At 44.8% G+C, this 25,551-nt stretch overlaps 1 protein-coding gene and 1 long non-coding RNA gene across 4 annotated transcripts in view; both read left to right on the forward strand.

The window, feature by feature from the left end:
- TMEM135 (transmembrane protein 135) overlaps nt 1–25,551 on the forward strand; it is a 460,344-nt gene that overhangs the window by 302,060 nt on the left and 132,733 nt on the right. The window lies entirely within an intron of this gene.
- Nucleotides 1,266–25,551, forward strand: part of LOC147576800 (uncharacterized) — a 42,221-nt gene continuing 17,935 nt past the window's right edge. Inside the window, exon 1 of the long non-coding RNA XR_015241151.1 lies at nt 1,266–8,074. This is a non-coding gene — a long non-coding RNA (uncharacterized LOC147576800). The remainder of the gene's footprint in view (nt 8,075–25,551) is intronic.

The raw sequence follows: 25,551 nt of genomic DNA on the forward strand, positions 1-25,551 counted from the left end.
AAAGAGTAATTCTTCTTGTTACTGGGAGTCGACTGTAGGCCTAAGGTAGTATCAGTGATCCTGAATGTAAGCTTTTCACAGGGGCCACATGAGCTTTCCTAAAGCCATGTGCCTGAGCCCAGGGGAGTGGTTGTGGAAGATTTAGAAAAATGGAGGGTAACTTTCATTAAAATTGGCTGAGCATTCTCTGTGTGCCCTGTCACCTCCTGGGAACTTCGCACAGATTTATTTCTAATAAACACCAAGGGAATATCTCTGAGTGATCTCAGACCTACAGATGTACCATTGGCCTTGGTATTCTATGAAGCTATTATTTGGAATATAACCCTAGTTTTATAAGTTGTGGGAGCAGAACTTGACATTTTTGGTGAAACTGCTGCTACTTTTTGATGTAGGTCATTTTGAAGTAAAAGGTTTTGTTTTGATTTTTTTTTTTTAATTTTAGTAATCTCTACACACAACATGGAGCTCGAACCCATGACCGTGAGATCAGGAGTCACACACCCTCCAACCAAACCACTCAGGCACCCAATGAAGTAAAAATTTGTTCTAAGAAGTCCTATTTGAGAGGTCCATCTTAATAGTATAAATGTAAGGCACTGGATACTTGTCCTGGAGTATGGGTATAACTAGGACTTCTGTAGCTTTGTGAAGGCCAAAGTCACCTTCTTCAAGGTGCTTTATTTGTTTAAATGTTACTTTCTCAAGGAGGCCTACCCCATCTTTGCATCTTAGACCCATTTGTCCACCTCTACTTTTTTTTTTATCCTTAACACGACTGACAGCCTTCAATGTGCTAAATTATTTATTAAATCTATTGTTTCCCTCTCTTCCCCTGCTAGAGAGTAAGCCCCACAAGGATGGAAATCTGTTTCATTCACTGACCTGTCCCTAAGAGGTAGCCCCTAAGAGTTTCTGTAACATAGCAAGCGTTTGGCAAATGGTTACTGGACTTCCTGATTATAAGAGTAATCAATTGAAAAAAACCATAAAGCAGGGGCGCCTGGGTAGCTCAATTGCTTAAGCTTCCAACTCTTGATTTTGGCTCAGGTCATAATCTCACGGTTTGTCAGTTTGAGTCACACACGAAGCCCTGTGTGGAGCCCAGCCTTGGGCTCTGCGTACATGCTCTCTCTCTTTCTCTAATTAATTAAATATATATATATATATATATATATATATATATATATATATATATATATATATATCAGTGTGACCATATTTATTCCTCATATGGGTCAAGTGACAGTTTTTCTGGGGGCTACTTCAGGGATATATTTTTATTACTCTTATTATAAAGGTTTCACTCAATTAGGCATTTTTTTCAGTCTTGTTTTGAATGCTTTTATACTAATTAAGTGATCTGCTCAATATGACAGTAAGAATAGCGGGAAGTTAGGATTGCCAAAGATAAATTAAATTCTTCCACATCTAAGATAAGACTGAAGTGTCATTTATCCTGGAGTCTCGGGCCCAGGAGAGCCCAGAACCTTGTGTGGATGGGCTTCTTTCCTGGACTGGCTCCTTCTAGTTGGAGAAGTTGTGCAACTGCTTTCTTCACGGGCCTGGAAGAGCCAGAGGGAGAGTCCGAGCCTCTAGAAGGCAGAAGTAACTGCTGCTGCCCAGCCTTGCACCTTCACATCACCACTGAAACCCACATTTCCTTTTTTTCATCTTCCCAAGAGAAGAACAATTGTACCCTTCTTTTCCCTGTCATGCTACCAGCACTCTAGCTCTTTATTTCTCTAAGGTCTGTTTTCCCTCACTTTTTGGTATCTTACCTCTCTTAACTGTGGCCAGTCAGGAAGGGCCGGAAGCTTCTTCTAATAAAGCTTCAGGCAGGTTGACCACCATAGGAAAATGGCTGGAGATGTGTCACCAGGCTGAAAACTGTCTACTGCACCCAGCCCCTGCTGGAGGAGAGGGTAAAAAACAGATCCAGACCTTCTTGAGGAGCTTGTGATGCCTGCTAACTGTGTGACTTGGACCTACTGGTTGCCCACTTACGAGACTGGAATATGGCAACTGGAGGAAGCAGTAGATGAGCATAGTGTTTCATTCCCACTGAGCACTCAGTAAACATTAGCAGTTACTATTATCCATATGCTCCCTCAGCAAACACATAATGAATCTGTTTACAGACATTTGTATTTGACAATTGATTCAATATAGTTTTCACCTCTAAAGGCAGGAGAAATTTCTGCAAAACCTACTCTGAGTTTTCAGGGGATGGGGCGGTGGTCATTGTAAAGTTGACTTTTTTGGAGTTTTTGCTTCTTAGCTCCGTGTTCTGTTTCCTGATCACATTCAAAAGTAGTCTGATTTCCTTCCCTCTCAAACCTGCTCTTGCTGTGGTCCAGCCTTGAATGGTCTTACTTTCTCACTGTCACTTACACTAAATCTTTTCTCCCATCTTTCTTACCACTGACCATCAAGTCATGGAGCTTCAGATTCTGCAATATCTCGCCTGTCACCTCCTGTTCATGCCTCCTACCTACTCCATTATGCTCTAGAATGTAAGCTCCAAGAGGGAAGGACATTTTGTACAAACAGTGCCTGGCACACCGCAGGCCTGCCAAGTGCCTGTTGAAGGTTGAAGGAATTCGCCTGTCAGTGGAATGCCACATCCATTCTCCCTAACCAGTCTCCCTGCACACTTGCCTCTTAAAACAGATCTTTTAAATATCAACCTAGTTATGCCCTTGCTTCAAACCTTTCAGTGGCTTATTTTAGCCCTCAGGAGAAATGTTCATACCCAGCACCTAGCCTGTATAAGGCATACCTCAACTCAATCCCAAATTATCCTCAAAGTTTCATCTCTTCGTGCATCACCCCTCCCACAAAATTCCGTGGCCACACTTGCTGGTTCCTGGGCCTACTGGGTGTTTTCGCTGGTCTTTGCCTTTGCCAGGACAGTTCCTCTGCTTGGAATGTCCGCCCTTTGGTCACCTGCTGAAATCTTGTCCATACTTCACAGCCTCAGTGATGCCTCCTTTTAAGCTCCTGGTGTTCAGTAGTTACCACCTCATCTGGGCCTGCTCAGCTTATTGAATTTCTCATCATCCTTTGTCTTGTATTTTGGTTAATTGTAAATATCTGAGCATAGGAGTCCCTTGAAGGAAGGGACCATAGCTTGGTAATTTTCACTCTTGTGCCTAGCTCAGTGCATGGCAGAAAGTAATTTCCTGATCCATGGTGGACATTCTGTGGTTATTTTTGGTGTGGATGTTACCCTTATCATTGTAGGGACAGAGGGACCAGCCTGACCAAACCACAGAGAAGGCGGAGTACAGAATGGCTGGGAAGATGCGTGGTGTTCATAAGGTGTTGCTATCATTACAGTCACTGCAGTGGTGATCCTCCTTGCCCTGGCTGGTTCTGTAGGTCTTGCGGGCGCTGGGCGCGCCTGTCACGCCAGATCTGGCCACCAGGTGGCACCCGCGCTCCACGAGTGCGGCTCACTGTGCTAGGCTTGGTCTCAGGCATAACTCTGCTTGTTGGCCAGAGACCAGCCTTGGGAATCCTGCAGGGGTGCAGGGGACATCCAGTGTCCGGCCAGATGGTGGTTCAGCGCTGCCCCATGGAATCAAAGGGCCATAAACCGAACCCCAGCTCTCCGAGCCATGAGTCGATATCCGTCTTCACTCTGCTGAGCACCCAAGTGGGGCTCCACGCGCCCCTCCTCCGCAAGCCTTTTGTTTGTGTTTATTCTGTTCCCTGCAGCCGGGGTGACGGCCACTCTCCCAGGCAGCCTGTCTGGCCATAGGAGGGCTTAGCGCCTGCGGGACGCCGTGAGCTATCAGCATCCTCAGTCATAGAGTCTGCCCTTCAGTGGTGTTTACAAGGTGTTTACAGTGGTGTGGGAAAACGCGTTCTCCAGGCAGCCTCCTGCTGTCCTGCCTCCCTGCACCTAGCCCGCTGTCAGAAATGCCACACATCTGCCAGTCCCTGTTATGACCAGCATTAACTGGCTTTTCCTCTGAATAGCAGCTGACCTGCGAGAAAAGGCTGGCACTGCAGGTTGGGGGGAGATTGGAGGTAGCCTCCTGCAAGGAGGACACACTTATGTGCTCAGGCAGGTGAACAGGGTGCCCAGGGCCAAGCCTGGCCACATATGCCATTCCATTTCTGGAGCTGTGTCTCAAGTTCATCTCCCCAGCAGAGGCTCCTTTCCTGCTGGGCCTGGGCTATGTAGCCCTCCATCTTGTCCCTCAACTGTCAGTGGGTACCATGCTCTGGGCATAGTGTGTCCAGACTGTCCACTTCCCATTCAGAGGCTGTTGGGAGCTGTTAGTTCTCATGTGGAAACCAGAGTTCTAAGTGTGCATGGACTCGTGGAAATAGAGGGGTTAATTTGTCTGTTTTTTTAAAAAAAATTTTAATGTTTTATTTATTTTTAAGACAGAGATAGAGTGGGAGCAGGGGAGGAGCAGAGAGAGAGGGAGACACAGAATCTGAAGCAGGCTCCAGGCTCTGAGCTGTCAGCACAGAGCCTGACGCGGGGCTCGAACTCACAAACTGTGAGATCATGACCTGGGCCGAAGTCAGACGCTCAACCGACTGAGCCACCCGGGTGCCCTAGTTTGTCTGTTTTATGCTCAGTCACAATGCGGCAATGGTTAGAACCCTCATATATTCATGTATTTCTGTATCTACGACAACCATATCTTGTGTGCAGAATTCTAGAAGAGAGGATGTTTTTTATTTTTAACTTATTATTATTTTTTTGTAATCTCTACCTTGAAAGTGGGGCTCGAACTCATCACCCCGAGATCAAGAGTAGCATGTTCTTCTGACAGCCAGCCAGGGAACCCAAGAGGATGCTTTTGAGGCATTTATGTGACCTATATGGCACAGGACGTAAGGTCCTTAGTCCCCATTCCCGCCCCTGCTACACACACACTCTAGGGGATATGTCACACAGGAAGAGCCACAGCACCAGGAAGGCTGTGACTTTGGGTTTGGTGTGGGGAGGCAGGGAGGGACTGAAAAGAAAGCAGGGTAGAGTGAGCCGTGCGGTGCCTGGATCACAGCCAGGAAATGACTCCTCCCTGCAAAGAGCTTAAAATACCCTCTCCCCCACTTAAGAAAACTCACAGGAAGAGGCTACATCTGAGAGAGCACGCCAAACCTCAGAGCATGAAATGGAGGTGAGGCTGTGTTGGCTCACAGATTCTGGGCCTTGATCCAGGAGGGCCTCTTGGGGACTCAGACCCTTAGCAGATCCGAGGCCAAGCAGCTGGTCCTCAGGTGAACTCTGAGAACAAGCATGAGTAGAGGCGTAAGTCCTATAAATCCCACCCAGAGTCCTAGTGCTGAGAATAAGAGAGCAGCTGGAGGAGAAAGGTCATTAGCAGAACTTGGGGCTTGCTGAGAAGTGGGAATGAGGTGGGTCTCAGGAGCACGGTTCAGGCTTCAGGAATGTGGAGGCTCTCCTGAGCCCTCTATGAGGAGCTGGGGGCTGACATCAGGACCCACTGCTCACTGGGGATGCCTGAGCCAGTGAGCTCTACACCAGAATGCATCTTGGTAAACCACAGAAGCACTGGACACACTGTTTCCAAACTCCAAGCTGAACAAAGCCCCCTCTCCACCCCTGTACCTTCTAACGATACTGGTCTTCCAGGTCTTATAATTTCCATAGCTCAGCAAGCCTACTGGTTCCAACTCCTGGGGAGCCCAGTAGGAGGGTTACTAGCTCCCTGGGAAAGGCCCTGCCAGAAAGGGCCTGAAAAGGAGGCATCTCTTTTGCACTTCTAAAATAAGGACCAGCCGCTCTGCCTAAACTGCCCCCTAGAGGTGGTGTGAGGTGAGAGGAGACGATGCTTGAGAATAAAGCACTTTGCAAGCATGGGGTATTGATATTGCTGTGCACAGTTACATCCAGTTAGATTCTTGGCTCAGTGCCCTCAGTCACTTGTTTAATTGTTTAGCGTTTATGTGAAATAGCACGTCAACTTGGGCCTCCTCAAACCACAACTCTTTTGCAGAAGTCCAGAGTTAAGCCAAAGATTTTTGCAGGTTTCCAGGGAGTAAGGGCAGTGCATCTCACAAACACTTCATTCTCCGTGACATGATTTAGACAAGAAACTAGTTCTTAAAAAATATCCCGCTCAAAGGTGCATGAATGTGACACAGTTTGCTGAAGTTCTTTGGGGAGATGGATGGGTTTACACCACAGCAATGAAACGCTTTTGAGTTGAATGTTAGGCATCCCTGTTCTTGCAATTTCCTGGCACAAAACCATCTCTGGGTTTGGGATCTGGACTCCACCCTGCTGTGAGGAATTTCACTGTCTAGCCCTAGGCTTACTCTTAATTCTCCTGCTTTCTCTCCATCCAGTCCCCTTCCCTTGGCTTTATACTCCGCCCCTTCTTTTCCAGAGTGAGCAAATTCTCATCGTTTTCTTGTAGGTCCATACAGCCAGTGGTTTCTGTCAGTCTCATCTTCTTCCCCAAGGTGCTTGTCAAAGTATTTTCCCCAAACAAGAATAGTTCTTGCCTTAAGAGGAACTCTGGGGCCAGCTGTTGAGATGACATTTTCACCTCATGACATTTACCATAACAGAATAAAAAAATATATATATATTTTCAACAGCTTTGATGGGAACAGATTAGAGCTGAGAAAAATAACCTACATATTTTGTTAAAAACAAAATTACAAAGAAAACTCATGAATGACATAGAGGGAAGGGAATAAAACTCTCCCAGAGACCCGAGCAGCCCTATCCAGTAGCTAAGACTAAAAGGAAAGCAAGTGTGCACTTCTCAGCTTAATACCCAATCCCTGAATCCCCCGCACCCCAGGGCCCAGTGGTACAGGGAGGCTTCCTGGGTTCTGAGCCCCTGCAGCAAAGGTTCTGGGAAAGAATCGAAGCCGGGGCCTCCTGGATGTCTGGGGACACGCCAGGGATGGGGGGATGGGGAAGCTGGAGTCCAGAGGCACAGAGTGAGGCCCATGGGGATGGCCCCTTCCGGGGCCAGCATCAGGACCGGGCTGCAAACCATGGCTCACTCTCCCACTGTGATGAGTGCCGGGCAAGCACAGAGTGGTTCCCAGTTCTCCTGGGCAGAACCCAGCACGGACCCTCTTCTGCCTCCCTGGAGCTGACTGGTTATTTAGTCGTAACACTGTCACTGTCACTGTGTGACCACCTGGTGACCGGTGACTTCCCTTTCTCAGTACCTCCAGCAGGCACTCCATCCAGGTTATTGCTGTGTGACTGATATGCAGAAGGTATATACAAGAAGTGTGGAAAGAAGGAAGGAAGAAGTGATCGGATCCATGGCAGGGGGTCCAGGGTCTGATTTCTGGCTTCTCCACTGACAGATGCTGAGGCCTCTTGCAAACCTGTAAACCTCTTTCGAATTCCACTTTTCTTAGACTGGCACGGGAAGAGAGGCCGATCTGGAAGGGAAGAGAAAAGGAGCTCATGAGCTCGGTGTGGAAGCTGAGAGAACAAGGAGCATGGGTACCTGGTCAGAAGCTCCCAGGCCCGGCCCCACGCCATCAGTGTCATCCTGTGCCGGGCTGGACTGCGTGCCCACACATGCTTGCACGTTCGCCCCCAGTCCCCAAGAGAGCAGTTTCTCTTTCCTGCTAATTTTACTTGGAATAAGTGGAGACCCAGAAGGGTGAGTCGCCTGTCCGGGGCCACCCAGGCCTGTACTCCCTCTCGCTCCCAGCTGGGCCAGGTGCGGTGCAGCTGTTCACGTGTGCAGGATGTTGCAGAAACTACATGCAGGGCTGTGTGGGCCAATTTTAGAAGACATTTAGAGCATAATCTCTGGGGCTCTGCAGTTCAATCAGGTGGAGCCTAAATGTAAAAGAATGAAAGCTTGGAATGTATTCACGATTTACCTAAATTCTGCCCACTGTCTCGTCCCTCATGCCCCCTCCTCCGCTCACTCCCCACTTGTGCCAGTTTTCTCCTGTGAGAGCATCTTGTGGTCACGCAAGCCTCTCACCTTGTCTCCCCCCGTCACACAGCCAGGGTCAGCGGGCCTGCTGTGCAAGAGAGCCCAAATCCAGGTTTGAGACTGAGCCAGTGAACAGCGATGGAGTGGATGGCCAGGTAAGTGCACATCTGGGACACCAGAGCCTCTGATGGATGGACACTAAACTCAGTAACTCTGTTATCTCCTCTCCCTTCAAGAGTACCAGCATTCCCATGGCTCTCCTGTGGCTTGGCATCGTGACGCCTCCATGAAGGGCATTCCTTTTAATGGGATTTTGCCTCTCTGTGCCTCCGTCTCCTCTTGAAAAAGCAAGAGCAATTTTACTCCTGACCTCACAAGTTTTAGTGGGGCCCACATGGGTGCATAGATAGGAAGATACTTCATAAATTGTCACCCCCTCCAACATATTAGATACTCCGTTCCGGGAAAGGCAGCCCTAGCTTGCTTCCCCTTTCTGCTTACCACCTCCATGTAAAATAACTGTGGGTCCTGCATTGCACAAACTTACACACACGGCCCATATGCCCTTGCCCTTCCTCAGGCCCAACAAACCTGAAAACATGACCATTTCCTGTCTGATGTCTGTGTTACATGATAGATAGGTTTTCTTCATATTTCTTCCAAGGTTGTTTCTTCATCAACTATTACTAGACATTTCCAATAGTAGTAACTGGTCCATACTTTTTCCACTCCCACAAAAACCACCCAGAGCCTCTTGAGACTGGGTTTTCATTCCCTCCTTCCCCACTCATGATAGACGTATATACCCTCAGACCTTTAGTCTGGAGCAAGCGGAGCCTGCAGTGAGTCTATAGTGGGATCTTAGCCCAGGAAGGTTCCTGCTGTATGGCTGGAAGCCCTTCCTCCCTGAATTCTCAGGCAGCCAGTCCTGTGCATGTCCCTCTTCCTGGGTCCCAGGGCTCATTGCTTGCCAGCTCTTCTATTCCTCATCCCCACACACCCCAAGCTGAGGAACAAACTCAATGGGGGATGAGGTTGGATACAGTGATAATAAATTTGATTTTGAGAACTTTGAATTTGAGACAGAGGGCAGCTTTGTAATTAATGGAAGAGATCACAACTATAAATCTGGGAGTCTTCTGTATATTGTTAGTGTATTTGTTACTTGTATTGTCAAAAACCAGGAGAAACAGTGGCTTAAACAAGATGAAAGTTTGTTGTACTTAATATTAAAGGACGGGTGTGTTGATTCCATAGTGTCTTTGGGGAGCAAGGAACCCTTCTGTCTTCCTGCTTCACCATTTTAGTATGTGCTATCTTAGAATTGCCTCCTAGTCAAATATAGCTGCTAGAGTGCCAGTCATCATCTTTGCATTCTAGGCAGGAAGTAGGAGAAAGGATGAAAGATAAAACCAGACAAAATGCCTACGACTGCAACTGTCTTATCTTCTTTTTAAGTCCTACTCAGCAACTTTTGTTTACACATTACTGAATGACATTTGATCAAATGGGTACATGTAAGTGGAAGGGAGGCTGAGAAGTGTCATCATCTAGCCAGCAACTGCCACCAGCCACTGCACCATTTGGTTACCAAAAACACCTTTGTTCCTTTACAGAGAACACACTTGCCCCTCCCAAGGGGGGCAACCCTGAAACCTCAACCAGCTTGAACTGCGGGATCTCTGGATGATGGGCAGTGCATGCACATCCCTACTGTCTAGTGGTGCAAACACTAGAGGGCCACGTCCCCTCTGCACCTCCCCCCACCCCCATGTTCAGTGTGCAGTGGTGGAGTAGCAGCAGGAGAACCACTATAAACACTGTTGGAAGGAGAGAATGGGAGATGTGGCACAGTCACAGGCCTGACACGATGAGCGATCTTCCAGGACAGAGTTTCTGAAGACTCCTTACCTTCGTAGAGGTGTAGATTCCTGGGTTGTCTCATCTGTCAGCCCCCTGTTCTGTTCTCTGGAAGGATCTCCCTTAGTCATTGCCTCTTGTGTCCCCTGAGCCTCTATGGCTACATACTCCATTTTGTACACGTTAGAGAAGGGCTTCCCTCTGGGTGTTTGCAGCCTCGCTGGTGTGTGACTTTGGCAACCTGGAGGTGCCTCCAGGCTAATGAAGACGTGAAGCCCTTCTCCAATGTGCATGTAGTCTCATGCTAGAGAGAGCAGCTCAGAGAAGGGAGTACAGGCTGAATTTCAGCTCCTCAACTGAGTTTCAGCTGGGCATTTTTTTATGCAGTGCTCAACCTACACGTCTGTAGGTGTTATCTCTGGTGGGCCCTGGCTCTCCCATCAGGGGACTTCTTTGTTCTTAATTCTTGATGGACATACTTGAGGTCTATTCAGAGAGGATGCCCTTTCCGGACTGCACAGCCACATCAGCTCCCATGCTGGAGGTGTGGGTTTGGGGATGCTGGGATTACAGTAGGGGCTTAACAGTCATGGGTGCTGCTGGGCCCCAAGAAGAGTGTGTGGCAAGGATAGAAGAGAGTCTTGGATCCTGACAAGGTTGGTTAGGGAATGAGGAAGCTCTAAAGAACCCCAAGAAGGAAAGGAACCAGAAGCCAGTGGAGGGGAGGGAGATAGTAGCACTGAAAGTGAGAGAAGAGATAGTCAAGGATGGGCAACTGTTACAAATAAGATGAAAGCAGAAATGGTCATAGGATCTGGCCTTTGACCTTCAGTTACACTTTGACCCCTCCTATAGAAATTACCTTACTCTACCTTATAGCCTTGTGCGGGGTGTGTGTGTGTGTTTCCAGTTGCCTGTAAGGAGACCATCCCTTTCACTGTTCTGTGACATGGGGCCCTGAGGAGCAGTCCCTCTTCTTTGTGCTTTCATCCTTCAGCTTCTGGCTTAGACTCTCTCCTTGCTTTCCTTCTATGGCTCCTTCTCAGTCTTGTCGGCTGGGTTCCCCTTCACTACTCTCCCCAGGGCTCTGACATTAGTCCACTTCCCTTTATTCCCATGTGCCCCCAATTGACAATGACAGTCACTTCTGAGGTTTCAGTTCCTGTGGTGATATTTCCAAATTTATCGGTGCCTCATGACTTGTCTCTTGAACAACAGACACATTTTGGACATACTTATTTGGATGGCCCGGTTGTATCCTAGATTCACTGCCCATAGAATTCAAGAAAACAAAATTATTTCTTTATATAACTGGACTGTACAAGACATGTAAAATTCAAATTTCAGGCATGGCTCAATCCAGAATTTTAAGCTGTGTATTCTGGGTGCTCTTTCTGTCTCCTTTTCTCTATCTGTCTCTCTCAGTGTCTTTAACCTTGGCTGCAAGTCGCTGACAAGCTTTCTCTACACTATGGCAAGATGGTTCTAACAGCTTCCACTCACACGCTACCCAGTTAGCAACCCCAGGTGAATGAAGATTTTAAAAATAGATCTGGAAGAAAAGTGTCCAGGAAGGTCTTTGTTGGTCCACTTTGGAACATGTGCCTGCTATTGACCCATTTACTGTGGTTGGGATACATGGCGGACACAGCTGAGCCATGGGTGGCTTCCTCCAGGCAGTGCTGAGTGGAAGGAATGAGGTCTTAGCTGCCCTATTTGTGTTCCTCCCCCCCTTCTCTCTGGACAAACAGAATCATTCATTATTTCTCTGTGTCCTTAAAGGCTCTTTTACGTCACTGTTCCTGTGCATGCAGTATTCTCTGTGCTTTAGTCCTGATTCTTTTTCTAGCCAATTCCTGCCTTCCTTGGGGCAGTCCCAGCTAAATCTGTTGTGATGTCCTATTATAATTATTAGCTTCACTCTTCTACTCTAAATAGTGTCCTGGTTGAGATGATAAATTATATGGTCACCCCGTTCATGAACCCTGCCATGTCATCTGCTGCCACTGGTACGGACCTGACTTCTGCTAAAATGACAAGTGGGAGCCATAATACAAAATTAGACAATGCAGGGTAAGGAGCAGAGGCAGCCAGAAGCCATGGTCCTAGGGCAGGTGTGTCCTGTATGCAGCACAAATCTGAGCAGCCATCCTGGCACTTGCGTGTACCTAAGCGTGAAGCCTCAATGTCACCAGCCAGGCAGTGGCATTTGGAGGCTTGTTTTCCTAAATGAGACAGAGTTGCAGCCATTTTTCAGCTTTAAAAGACAAACTCCATTTTCTTTTTCCCAAGCCTCGTCTTCCAGGGCCTCAGCTGTCTGCTCCTCCCTGGGAGTAAAATGACTTCCACTCAGTGCTCAATCTTCAGCCTCTTAGTCTTTACTTTTATGATAGCACTTAGGTTGAAAACACTATTTGACTCTAAAAGAAGCATCCTTCTACAATTTCAGTTTTAGCATTTGTTGCTATGGGGGGCAGGACCCATGCCTTGCTGTCCTTGTGTGTCAGTCACCCACCCAGTGCCCAGCACAGAGTAGAAGGTTGACATATGTGTATTGAGTATGTGGACAGTGAGTCTGAATGAGATGGGCAAACCTGTCCTTGGCCTTGAGTGAATTTGCCAGACTGGAGTGGGCTTTGCTCTGCTCTTCCATGGTCTCTGGGTATAGGGTTCTCAGGAAATGGGTGGCCTGGGTTTGAGAGGTCTCTGACTTGGCAAAGATTTACCTCAGGCTTATTTCAGGAAGGTCGCCACCACTGCCAAGAAACCAAACTAATTGCTCAAGTGAGATCCTCCTGGGGAGAATCAATATTTATTAGCAGTTGCTTTAAAAAAGCTCATGACATGATTTTCTCAGGTCCCCTGATGATAAAGAGGCAGATGCTATACAGAAAGCAACTTGAATGAGGGAAGGAAGGATTGAAGGATTCTGAGAGCTTATGGAATATCAGGATCCATTCAGTCTTGCATTTCACTCTATGTCATCTGTATTAGTCATGATTGTGTCAGAACAGAAGCCACTCTAGGTATTCCAAATAGGGAGAGGTTTCACACAGGGAATTAGCCATTTCTGGGGCTGCTGGAAGATGGAGATTCTGTTTTCAGGAAACCATGAGTACAGCCCTCTCAGGGAAGCTGCCCCTGACCTCAGCTGTGTCTCCAAGGGGAATAATTCCCAGAAGGCTGCCAATGGTTGGTGATTCAGGCTTTCATTGTGGAAAAGGATGATTCTCGGGGTGATCCCCCAAACGCTGCCTCCTGCCAAATGCCCCCATTCCTGCAAATAATTGCCCCTGGGGAATATTGACTTCTCTTTCTCTTCAGTCTTCCAGAGCCCTTCAAGAGTTTCTCCATGGCAGAACTGACCCAGAACCGCACTAGAAAGGCATTCTAGTGATAGTTCTGAGAACCACACTAAGAAGAGATTCTAGCGCTAGTTCTGAGCATTTCCCCTGAGTGGCTGGGATCAGGATGCTGCTGAGATGATTACAGACACTCCTGCCTACATATGTGTAGTTGGCATGGACCTGTAGCCATCCATTCATTCACTCATTCATGCAGGGGGTAATGAGGACCTGCCATTCGCCAGAATCTGCACTTAGGCTAGTCTTGCTTCTCTAAGAATTGTGAACTCAGGTCTGTGTCTCCTAATTTTTATTTTCTATCTCCCACAGTATGTTGCACAGTTTTGGGCACACAAGTTGATGTGCACAGATTGCCTATTAACTGACCTGAAACATGGCTAGCTTGCTATTTCCAGCAAAAGAGGGTGAAGTGAGAAACCTAATTTCCATAGGCAGATAAATATTTACGTATATATGTTGTGCATACCTTAGTAGTATAAAGGTACAACGTACTAATTAAAGACTTTGAAAAAACTAATTAAAAGTTTTAAAAATCCCTTCTAGTTTGAGACACCTGTGTGGTTCAGTCACTTAAGTGTCCGACTCTTAGTTTTAGCTCAGGTCATGATTTCATTGTTCATGAGTTTGAGCCTTGCATCGTGTTCTGTACTGACAGTGTGGAGCCTGCTTGGAATTCTCTCTCTCCCTCTCTCTCTGGCCCTCACCTGCTTGTGCTCTCTGTACATGAATAAATTAATAAATGAATGAATGAATGAATAAAATTAAAAATCACTTCTAGTTCAGTACCATTTACCGAAATAACCATTTTCCAATTATTTTTGGTTCAGTTTTTAATTATTTTTTGTTTTTTTAGATAGTATTTTCATTACTTTATATCTTTTTATTAATATGTTATGGGTATTTTATTATTATTTGTAAAATTTTAATAGCTGAGGAATAGTCCATTGAGTGGTTTCATTGTTATTCATTCAATCATTATCCTAATACTAAACATTTAGATTGTTTCCAATATTGGATAGTGTTTAAGCCTTCAATCTTCATTCTGTCAGTCTGGCTTTTCTTCTTAGGAATGTATAGTAGAAAAGTCTCTCCCTTTCTATGTAGGGAGAAACCCCATTTTCCCTACTGTATGTTTATCTTCTATGTTTATCCTCCTTTACTAGGTCACAAGCATACATTTATTTATTTATTTATTTATTTATTTATTTATTTATTTATAATTTATATCCAAGTTAGCACATTGTGCAATGATGATTTCAAGGGTAAAATCCAGTGATTTATCCCCTATGTATAACACCCAGTTCTCATCCCAGCAAGTGTCCTCCTTAATGCCCATTGCCCATCTAGCTCATCCCCTGACTCACGACCCCTCCAGCAACCTTCAAGTTTTTTCTCTTTATTTAAGAGTTTCTTATGTTTTGTCCCCTCCCTGTTTTTATATTATTTTTGCTTCCTTCCCTTATGTTCATCTGTTTTTTATCTTGAATTCCACATATGGGTGAAGACATATATTTGTCTTTCTATGACTAATTTTGCTTAGCATAATACCATCTAGTTCCACCTACATAGTTGCAAATGGCAAGATTTCATTCTTTTTGATTGCCGAGTAATACTCCATTGTATATATGTACCACACCTTCTTTATCCATCCATCAGTCGATAGACATTTGGGCTCTTTCCATACTTTGGCTATTGTCGATAGTGCTGCTATAAACACGGGGGTGCATGTGTCCCTTAGAAACAGCACACCTGTATCCCTTGGATAAATGCCTAGTAGTGCAACTGCTGGGTCGTAGTGTAGTTCTATTTTTAGTTTTTTGAGAAACCTCCATACTGTTTCCCAGAGTGGCTGCACCAGCTTGCGTTCCCACCAACAATGCAAAAGAGATTCTCTTTCTCCGCATGCTCGCCAACATCTGTTGTTGCCTGAGTTGTTAATGTTAGCCATTCTGACAGGTGTAAGGTGGTATCTCATTGTGGTTTTGATTTGTATTTCCCTGATGATGAGTGATGTTGAGCATTTTTTTCATGTGTCGGTTGGCCATCTAGATGTCTTCTTTGGAGAAGTGTCTATTCATGTCTTGTGCCCATCTCTTCACTGGATTCTTTGTTTTTTGGATGTTGAGTTTGATGAATTCTTTGTAGATTTTGGATACTAACCCTTTATCTGATATGTCATTTACAAATCTTCTCCCATTCTGTCGGTTGCCTTTTAGTTTTGCTGATTGTTTCTTTCACTGTGCAGAAGCTTTTTATTTTGATGAGTTCCCAGTAGTTCATTTTTGCTTTTGTTTCCCTTGCCTCTGGAGACGTGTTGAGTAAGAAATTGCTGTGGGCAATATCAAAGAGGTTTTTTGCCTGCTTTCTCCTTGAGGAATTTGATGGCTTCCTGTCCTACCTTGAGATCTTTCATTGAGTTTATTTTTGTATATGGTGTAAGAAAGTGGTCCAGGTTCATTTTTCTGCATGTTGCTGTCCAGTTTTCCAACACCATTTGCTGAAGAGACTGTCTTTATTCCATTGGATATTCTTCCCTGCTTGTCAAAGATTAGTTGGCAATACATTGGTGGGTCCATTTCTGGGTTCCCTATTCTGTTCCATTGATCTGAGTGTCTGTTTTTGTGCCAGTACCATACAGTCTTGATGATTACAGCTTTGTAATATAGCTTGAAGCCCAGAATTGTGATACTTCCAGCTTTGGTTTTATTTTTCAGGATTGCTTTGGCTATTCAGGGCTTTTTCTGATTCCATACAATTTTCTAGGATTGTTTTTTCTAGCTCTGTGAAGAATGTTTTTGTTATTTTATAGGGATTTCATTGAATATGTAGATTGCTTTGGGTAGTATCGACATTTTAACAATATTTGTTCTTCTAATCCAGGAGCATGGAATATTTTTCCATTTTTTTTGTGTGTCTTCTTCAATTTCTTTCATAAGCTTTCTACAGTTTTCCATGTATAGATTTTTTACCTCTTTGGTTAGCTTTATTCCTAGGTATTTTATGGTTTTTGGAAGCACGCTTCACTTCTGACACTTCTGGTCACTAAACGCATGGGGGTCTTTCACTACAACAAGCAATTCTATTCAGCACCAGCTGAGTGCCCTAAAATTTAAATTCTGACACTATCTTCCCAGAGATAGCATCAGTTCCCGCAGGTTAAGGGCTCAGTCCCACACGTTGTCCCCTTCCCCCCCCCCTCCCCCCCCAACACAAACACTTCAGATGCCATTTGTAAACTCAGGTTATCACTTGTGCTTCTGACCAACCAACTATAGGTGAGATGTTCCAACAATTCCTCCCTGGGTTCAATTAATTTGCTAGATGGCTCTTAGAACTCAGGGAAACCTGTTTACCAGTTTATTAAAAGATATGGCAAAGGACACAGATAAACATCCAGATGGAAGACATGCATAGGGGATTGGGGATTGGGATGCATCATCTCCCAGTTTGGATGTGTTGCCAACCTGGAGGCTCTCCAAACCCTACACTATTGGAGTTTTATGGACGCTTCCTCACGTCGACATGATCAATTATGAGCTCTGTTTCTAGTCCCCTTTCTCTCTCTGGAGGATGAGAGTTGGGGCTGAAAATTCCAAACTTCTAGCCATGGTCTGGTCTTTCTGGTGACCAGCCCCCATCTTGGAGCCATCTAGGAGCCCACCCAGAGTCGTCTCATCGAACAAGAGATGCTTCTGGTCCTCCTGTCACTTAGAAATTTACAAGGGTTTCAGGAGTTCTGTGCTGGGAACCAGGGGCAGAGACCAGCATACATATTTCTTATTATTTCACAAGATGTTTTGTGGCTCAGCTCAGGGGTTGAGATCCCCTCCACTTCTGCTTGTGCTGCTGCTTTCCTCCACTTGCACGACCTTTCTTCCCACCTTAGGATGGTGTTCATACATTGCCCAGTTCAGAGTGCCTATTTTGCTTTTCCTTCTACTCACAGTACAAAACATGGCTCAGATGTTCCCTCTGTAAAGTCTCTGTGCTGCTCAGTGTCCTGGCCCTTATGGTAGGCCTTTCCCCACATTTCAGCTGTTGTCTTTGCCCTGACTGACTGTGAGCACCTCAAGGCACACACCAAGCCCCTCTCCTCGCCAATGCATCCCATAGTGAGGTGTCTGGCTCTCAGTCCATGCTCATGACTGTGTTGAATAAGGGAAAAAAGTGCACCACCCAGAGCAAGCTCGCTGGACGCTGATGGTTTGAAGCTGGCAGAAAAAGCACAAACCACCCTTCCTCAATTGAAAAACAGGAAAAGGACTTGTGGAGGTTTCCTTTGTTGCCCAGAGAGCAGGATGCACATTTTTAGCGCAGTGGGTTCCAAGCTGAAGGGTTTTACCTTATCAGGGATATCAATTCCTAGCATCTCTTTAAATGCTAATTAGAGTCTGCCCTCAGGGATATCTGGCAGATTCAGCTTCACCCTGAATATTTCTCAGCCCCTTTGTGCAGAGATGCAGGTATGGAGTGAGAGTGTTTGGAGTGAGAGTGTTACCTGGATGCCCTGAAGTCCTCCCATCTGCACTCAGAGTTGTCTCCCTTCAGTTCCCTCTACCCACCACCTTGCAGTGCTCGCTCTGGCCTTGGGAGAAGGCTGCTCCCGGTGAAGAAGCCTGGGTAGAAATCAAAGTGACCTGCATTGATGCTTTTGATCTCCACGACCACCTTTTTGGGTAGGTTTTCTCACCCCCATTTTAACAGATGTGGAAGCTGAGACCTAGAGAACTTTATTAACTTGCCCAAAGTCACAAAGCCTAAGTGGCAGAGGTGGGATTCAAACATGGGCCTGGTCCACATTCCATGGGGCCAACCAGATAAGAAAGCCGACAACTGCCGTTCATTAAGACTTTTGGGGCAGGTTCTGTTCTAAATACTGCTTTATACATATAAACCATTTACTTTATATGAACCCCCACAAACTTCCGTGGGACCTCTGTATCAGCCTCATGTTGCAGTGAGATGAAGAAACGACACAGGAGGTTAAGCAACAGGTATAAGATCACAACGCCACTAAATAGCTTCTGCTCCATGTCTGACCTGAAGTCCTGCCTCTCCTGTGCCTCTTCCTCCTCTGCCTGGTGTCTCTTCACTCAGTTAAAGGCTGAGCTATGTTTGGGTTGCCGTGTAGTGTAGCTGAGTATTTGTCCCAGTAGAAATGACACAGGACGGCTTGCAGCCAGTGACCCAGGCCCCGCCAGGGGGTCCCTGTGGACACTGAGGCTCGTACTCGAGAAATCGTTGTCACTGAGCCACTTGTCTCTGGTCTGAGGGACAGTGTTCACCTCCTCCCCACCTCTTAGTAGATCTGGAAGCTCTAGTTGAATAGAATTTTCCTTCATGTGGGCTGCATCTCCAATGTTCTGATTTGAGAGCACATTGATAGTACTTTCCTGGACTACAGCAGTGCCTCCTAGTTGGCCTCCCAGAATCTCTCCTGCCACCCTCCAGCACATTCACCACATGATAGCCAGAAGGATCATTAAACAACACAAAGCTGATTATGTCACTCATTCCCGAAGACCCTTTCATGGCTTCCCTTTGCTCTTCAGATAATGACCAAAATCCTTAACTTGACCATTCCATGGCACTGCCTGTCTGCCCTCACTGTGCTTCACTGACCTTTCAGTTTTTTGTTTTGCTCCTTTTTCCCTCAGGACTTCCCTCTTGGTAGTCCTTTATTCTAAAATTGTCCCTATGCTATCCCATGCCCACTTCTCAGTTTCTAAATCTCGACCTAAATGTCCCTTCCTCAGAGGACCATCCCTAACTCCTGCACAGCTACACCACTTCCCCTAGTAGCTCCTTGCACTTGTCTTTCATGATGTTTACCTACAGTTATCATCACGTCTTTATTAGTGTCAGCCATGTCTCAGGTTTGGTCTTTCATTGGCATGCATGGTCCCTCATGGGACAGGGGTCTCCTTTGTCCTGTACTTCCAGCATCATGCCACAGGGATAGAAGGCCTTTACTAGATATATAGTGAATAAAAGTTGGATGTTAAGGATTGGGCTACTCATACTTTTGAAGTTATCTCTTGCAGACACTTGAATTTCCCAAGCTTGATTTTGCAGAAGTTCTTTCTGAAAACTTTTCTGCATCCAAATGAAGTTGTCCTTATACTCTAAACATCAAGGGCTATTGGAAACACAACTGGAAAGAATTTCTGCTTGTAATTAAATTGTAGCTAATGAAATAAGTGACATGTTGCTCTGTCTCACTGCTCACATATCTGGGACTGTGGGTTACATACTAATTTCTGTTCTAAATCGATTAAAGTCTTATGGAACAAAAAAACCTGCCCCCTTTGGGGAATCATGGAAGACAGTGGGGCTCTTTCAAAGAGATTGGAAACGACAGAAGGGAGGGAAACTGTGGGTCTCCTAGCTCTGCTTTCACCCAATCGTGGCCAGAGGAGAGGCAGATAGGTAAGATCTGGGTTTTGAAACCTTAATCAGTTTGGATTGTAGAAAGGTGCCTCACAATCCACTGTAAATCTTCTTAACTCTTAGGAGGGGCAAATAACAAGAAAACGATAGAATTTCAGGGCTTTAGTCCAAACCCAACCAGTGTCTCTGAGCTGTCCCTTGGTTCATACTGTGTCATTGTAATTTTCTTCGTCTCTAGCTACTGTATCAGGAAGGGAGAACTGTGTTTATGAGGAGGACATAGAGGCCCCAGAGCATCATCAGACACCTGGGAACAGCTTGACCACATGCAGAATGCTCTTACCCACTAAGGCAGAGTAGTGAAATCTATCTCAAGATTAATGAAAATTTTACATTCTTGCTAATTGCCATATCAGTCCTTCAAGAAATCAGTGTTCAGTGTATGCAGAAAACCCAGACACAGTGTTTGTCCTTGAGACCTGCACCTGGTGAAGAAAGTAGTAAGTGCTCTAGACATGGCATTATTATGGGTTTGGAGGTTCTTTAATAAAACATACCTCAAATGTATAAGTGTGTCTTGTGATAGCTGGACTTTGTGAGGTCACATCCTGATAGGATTAGTCAATTTAATCAGTAGGAAAAGGTCTTGTGTGTAGAGAACTCTCTTTGAGGATATTCTCACTGTCAGTCTTTCATGGAAGAGGCAGTAAAGTAAAGAGCTTACACAGGAGGGATAGAGAATTCCTGTCTTTCTTGGGGCCTTTCTTTGTTCTACTTTTAAGTCCTTATGATGTCTAGACTCACCTGTGGGTACTTACCACGTGCCAGGCTTTGGGCTAAATTTCTTTGTATAGTACTTGCTTCAAAACTCTCAGCCCTAATGTGGAAGGAGTTATCTCCATTTTTACAGGAGGTAGACTGAGACTGTAAAAGATTAAGAGTTTCATAGCTATAAGGGATGGTCATAGGATTCAAAACCAGGTCTTCTAAAACACATAGCACATAGCCTGCACTTTTATCCGTGGCGCTATTATGCATTCTGGGTAGTGGATTTGAAGCAGGGATGTGCTGGTAACTATTTAACAACCAGCTCTCAGAAATAAATAAGAATGTCCTGATGTTTGCTGATTTCTGTGGTGTAAATATTCCCACTATGGTCAAGTTCACGCTGCCAACATGAAGACACCTCACTGAACAGGAGCTGAAAAGAGATGCACACAGTGACCCAGCTCCAGCACACCTCTGGAATGAAGTCACCCACATTGTAGAAACAAGCTAGAAACTTCTATGGGGTGGAGCCTGCAAGCTCTGGAAAATAAAACTTGTTATTGAGCTGAGTAAAACCTTGAGAGCTACTTTATTTAATTATATATTGCTCTCTTCCTTCTTTGTTTCCTACAAGACTTCCCTAAAGCGCTGAATGAATGCCTCTCCTGGCTCAGCTCCACCACTGGGTATTTAGGAAAGGGACGAAGACCTTTCTGGCTCACACCCACTAGTCTCAAGTGACCAGTCTCAAGTGGTGTGACACAGATGCTTGGTGAGATGTCCCCAAGGGCACAGGGAATCTTAGGGGTGTGGGGACTGTGGCTGCTCCTCCTGTCAGGACCATATTCTTCCATTTGATTATTTAAGAGAGATGGCAGTATTTTCCCTAAAGAAGCTTTGAAAATGTTCTCTAACTAAAATCTACCTCCCTTTTTTTGCCCTCATGGTATGTAGTCATCTCTTGACCTTCAACCTCAAGGTCATCATCACCTTTATGTTTCCATTACTGTTAGTTTCCCTTAAATGTGTCTTGGCCCACCTGTACCAGAATCACCTTAGAATGCTTGATTGAAAATACAGATTCCAGATCCACAAATCTACTGCATTTAACCAGCGCTTTGGTCGATGGTCATCTTCAATGTTTGAGAGCCATTTCTCTAAATTATATTTTCTTGTTTTAAAAGTTTATTTTGAGAGAGAGAGAGAGAGCAAGCACAAGCAGGGGAAGGGCAAAGAGAGAGTGAGAGAGAGAATATCAAGCATGGATCCAGCATAGAGCCTGAAGCAGGGCTTGAACTCACAAACCCGTGAGATCATGACCTGAACCAAAATCCAGAATCAGATGCTTAAGCGATTGAGCCACCCAGGTGCTCCTAAACTGTATTTTCTAAAATGTCTCCAGCAGAATTAGAAGCTGTGATACTGTGATTTGTAAGAAATATACATTTGGTCATTCAGATAACCAAAAAGTATGAAGAATATATATTTGGTCTTTACTCAGGGTTCCTGGTTCACAGCTTATAAAAACCTTGGAATTTCCTTAATGTTGGAGAGATAAAGGTACCTTTTGTTATGTTAATGAGGTGATTTCTGGGAAGCCCCTAAGAATGGGGGCTGGTCACCAATGGAACCAACCAATTTCCACCCTTTTGACCTCCAGGGAGGAGAGAGGAGCTGGAGTTTGAATCAGTCGCCAAGTGCCAGTGATTTAATCAATTATGCCCATGTATGAAGCCTCCATGTAACCAAACCCAGAAATGATGGGGATTGAAGAGCTTCCATTGATAGACATATTGAGATGTGGGGAGAGTGGTGTGCTTGGAGAGGGCATGGAAGCTCTGTGCTCTTTCCCCAGACCTTGTCCTGTGCATCTCTTCCATTTGACTGTTCTTGAGTTATATACTTTTATAATAAACTGGTAATCTAGAAAGTAAAATGTTTCTGAGTTCTGTGAGGCATTCTAGCAGATTAATGGAACTCAAGAAGAAGGTTGTGGGAACCTCCAATCTGTAGCCTGCTGGTCAGAAGTATAGGCAACAACCTGGACTTGCTATTGGCATCCTGAATTGAAGTGGGTTGTTGGAACCTCTAATCTGTAGCTGGTCAGTCAGAAACGCAGGTAACATTCTGGCTGGCACTTTGCATCTGAAGTTGAGATGAGGCAAGTCTATAGGACTGAGCCCTTACTCTGTGGAATCCAATGCTATCTTGGGGTAGATAGTGTCAGAATTGAGTTGAATTGTAGGACATCCAGCTTGTGTCCAGAACATTGATTGTCGGTGGTGTGGGGAACACACACCCCCTCATACACACGTTGAGATTGGGTCCAAGAGCCTATTTAGCAGAAATTGGACATTAATAAGCATTATGTTAAAAAAAAAAAAAAGGAACATGAAAGAGGCCTTTATGCCAAGGGTCAGCTAAGAGCTAAACATTAAGTAGTGGCCTGTTTCAATATGGTCCTTGAGCTAAGAATAGTTTTTACATTTTTAAAATACTGTATAAGAAATAAAGAAACTCGGGGCGCCTGGGTGGCGCAGTCGGTTAAGCGTCCGACTTCAGCCAGGTCACGATCTCGCGGTCCGTGAGTTCGAGCCCCGCGTCGGGCTCTGGGCTGATGGCTCAGAGCCTGGAGCCTGTTTCCGATTCTGTGTCTCCCTCTCTCTCTGCCCCTCCCCCATTCATGCTCTGTCTCTCTCTGTCCCAAAAATAAATAAATGTTGAAAAAAAAATTTAGAAAAAGAAAGAAAAAAAAAAAAAAAAAAAGAAAGAAATAAAGAAACTTGACCATAGGAAAACCTGGTACTTTTCATATGCTAATGTGTAGTGGGGTATACAGCATTTCTCAATCTTGTTTTCAAACAGAATTAACTTTCACCACCTTATTTTTTTATGGAGCACGTTGTGTGAAACTAGTGTTCTATGGAGTGTGTTCTGAGAAACACTGCTCTAAACAAATTAATCCCAATCCAGATTTGGCAGTCAGGGCCCCCTGAATGTTCCATTGTCATACCCTCCTTTATCTTAGTCAGGAATGCCATTCTGCTCGACTCCATGGTCAATCTATGCTCCTAGGCTTTCCATTCAAGGCTTCTGTCCTCCGTCATCTACTACCATCTCCCACATTAGTCACAGACTCATAGGACACTTGCCATTTCTTCTTTCTGAAGCTGTCCAAGGAAATGAAGGGTTGCAGAAAACGGTATTTTCTGCCTAACTGAGGGGTTACCATTTTGGGCATGAAAACATTATTTAACTTAATTCTTTTGGACAGGAAACTTTTGAACTATACTGAATAATTTGCTAATTGAAATAAGAACATTGAAGATAATTTTTGTGTGTGTGTGACATGGTATGAAGGGAAGACCATATGATGAAAAGTCACGTTTCCAGCTCACTTTTACCACTAATGAGATGGGAGGCCTGAGAAATTCACTCTTCCACCCTGGCCTCTGGTAAAATGAGTCTGTTGGCCTAGATGTTCTCCAAGGTTCTTTAGAGCTCTAACACTGTGTGATGGAACTGCAGAGTTCCAGGAAAGGGAATGAAATGAGACAAGTCCACTCAAGCTTATATTGGATTTATATCTGGTGATTTCTCACTAGCCACACATCAGTTACAATGCAGACTTTAAAAACATTCTAATTGACACTTAATGCCATTTGGTGAATAAAACTCAGATTTTTGCACAGCAAAAGATTAGGAATCAAAGACTATCTTAATACTGTTAAGTAGATTTTCTTCTTCATGAGTGAGTTTGGCAAGCCTTTGATCATGGACTTGGACAGAATGTTGGTATTTTTATGACTTTTAGAAAGCCCCAGCTGTCTGAGACTCTCTGTCCCTGAGGTCTCACAAATCTGATTTGATCACTCTTAATTTATTTCCCAGATAAAGCTATTGACTGTGGGAAAGTTGCTTTTCACTTTGCAGAAAGGTCATGAACCTCATTTTGTGAATTTCTGTTTATTAGTTGGTGCCATTGGCATGCAAACCTCAGTTCAGCTCTCACTGTGCCTCTAAATCATTCTATAATTTCTGACTTTCCAACAGAGACTGCTCAGGGCAGTTCTCTTTTCTCCTTAATCTTCAGCTCATTCATCCTTTTTCAGCCCAGCATGGGGCTATGCTTTGCTTCACCATGTCAAACTCCTAAAGCACCCAGTGGCTTTTCATTCATTCATTCATTCATTCATTCATTCATTCAACATTTCTTGAGTGTTTGATCTTTTTAAATCTGGCACAGTCCTTCCTGTTCAGGGTGCTCCTACTCTGATGGGAAATCAGAATAAGTAAGTATACCAGTAACTGTGTATCTTACAAGTCTGAATACCAAAGGAGGAGCATTTACCTTGCTCAAATGGAAGAATCAGGGAAATTTCCCAGTGGCAGTGGTCTGTGAGTTGTGTCTGAAAGGGTAAGTCAGAATTCAATAGGAAACAGTTAGGTGACCAGCATTCCAGGTAGAAGGAACTATATGTGCAAAACCATCAAGGCCTGAAAAAGTATGGCATGATAAGAGAGAGAGAGACAGAAGGCCTAGAAAGGAGGATGTCTTAGGGCAGTTGAGAGAGGAGCTGGAAAAGCTGTTAGGGGCTCTATCATCTGAGAGGAAGAAGTGTGTTTCTTCTGTGCTCCTGGCTCCACTCCCTTTGACCTCCAGGATCTTGCTCCAATAATGTCCCCTTTGAGCTCTTCCCTTCCTTTTTATCTTCTCTTTCAACTGACAGATAAGCTTACATCTTATCTTTCAACACACACACACACACACACACACACACACACACACACACACACCTATTTCATTCTAGTCTTCTCTAAGCTTACACCTCATGGTTCTCAGTACCTTGTTTCTGAAGTTCTTGAAAGAGCAGTTTGTCTCACTTTCTTTACTTCTGTGTCTCTCATTCTCTCCATCCTATTGCAATCTGGCTTGAGAAAAAAATGAGAGGGGATATGTTTGGGTACAGTATCCAACTTTTAAACATTTAAATCTAAAATCTATGAGTCAACTTCTTTTGGTTGATCCACTGTAAATTTTGAAGAATTCCATTTTCTCTTCTTCCTTATATTTGCAGCTCATGTAGGCTCAGTTCCTGATTATATTTTGATTTACTTAAAACAAGTCTCTTTTTCTTTTCCTTCCCTGCACAATTTTGTGAGGTCAATGGCTCTTTTAATACCAAGGCCATGGGGATTCACATTCAATGCAGAGGCTGAATCCATTTTCCTTTATCCTCACTCAAAGA

This window comes from Puma concolor, chromosome D1 (genome assembly GCF_028749965.1).
Source record: "Puma concolor isolate L17-30 chromosome D1, mPumCon1.1.hap2, whole genome shotgun sequence".
NCBI classification, from domain to species: domain Eukaryota; kingdom Metazoa; phylum Chordata; class Mammalia; order Carnivora; family Felidae; genus Puma; species Puma concolor.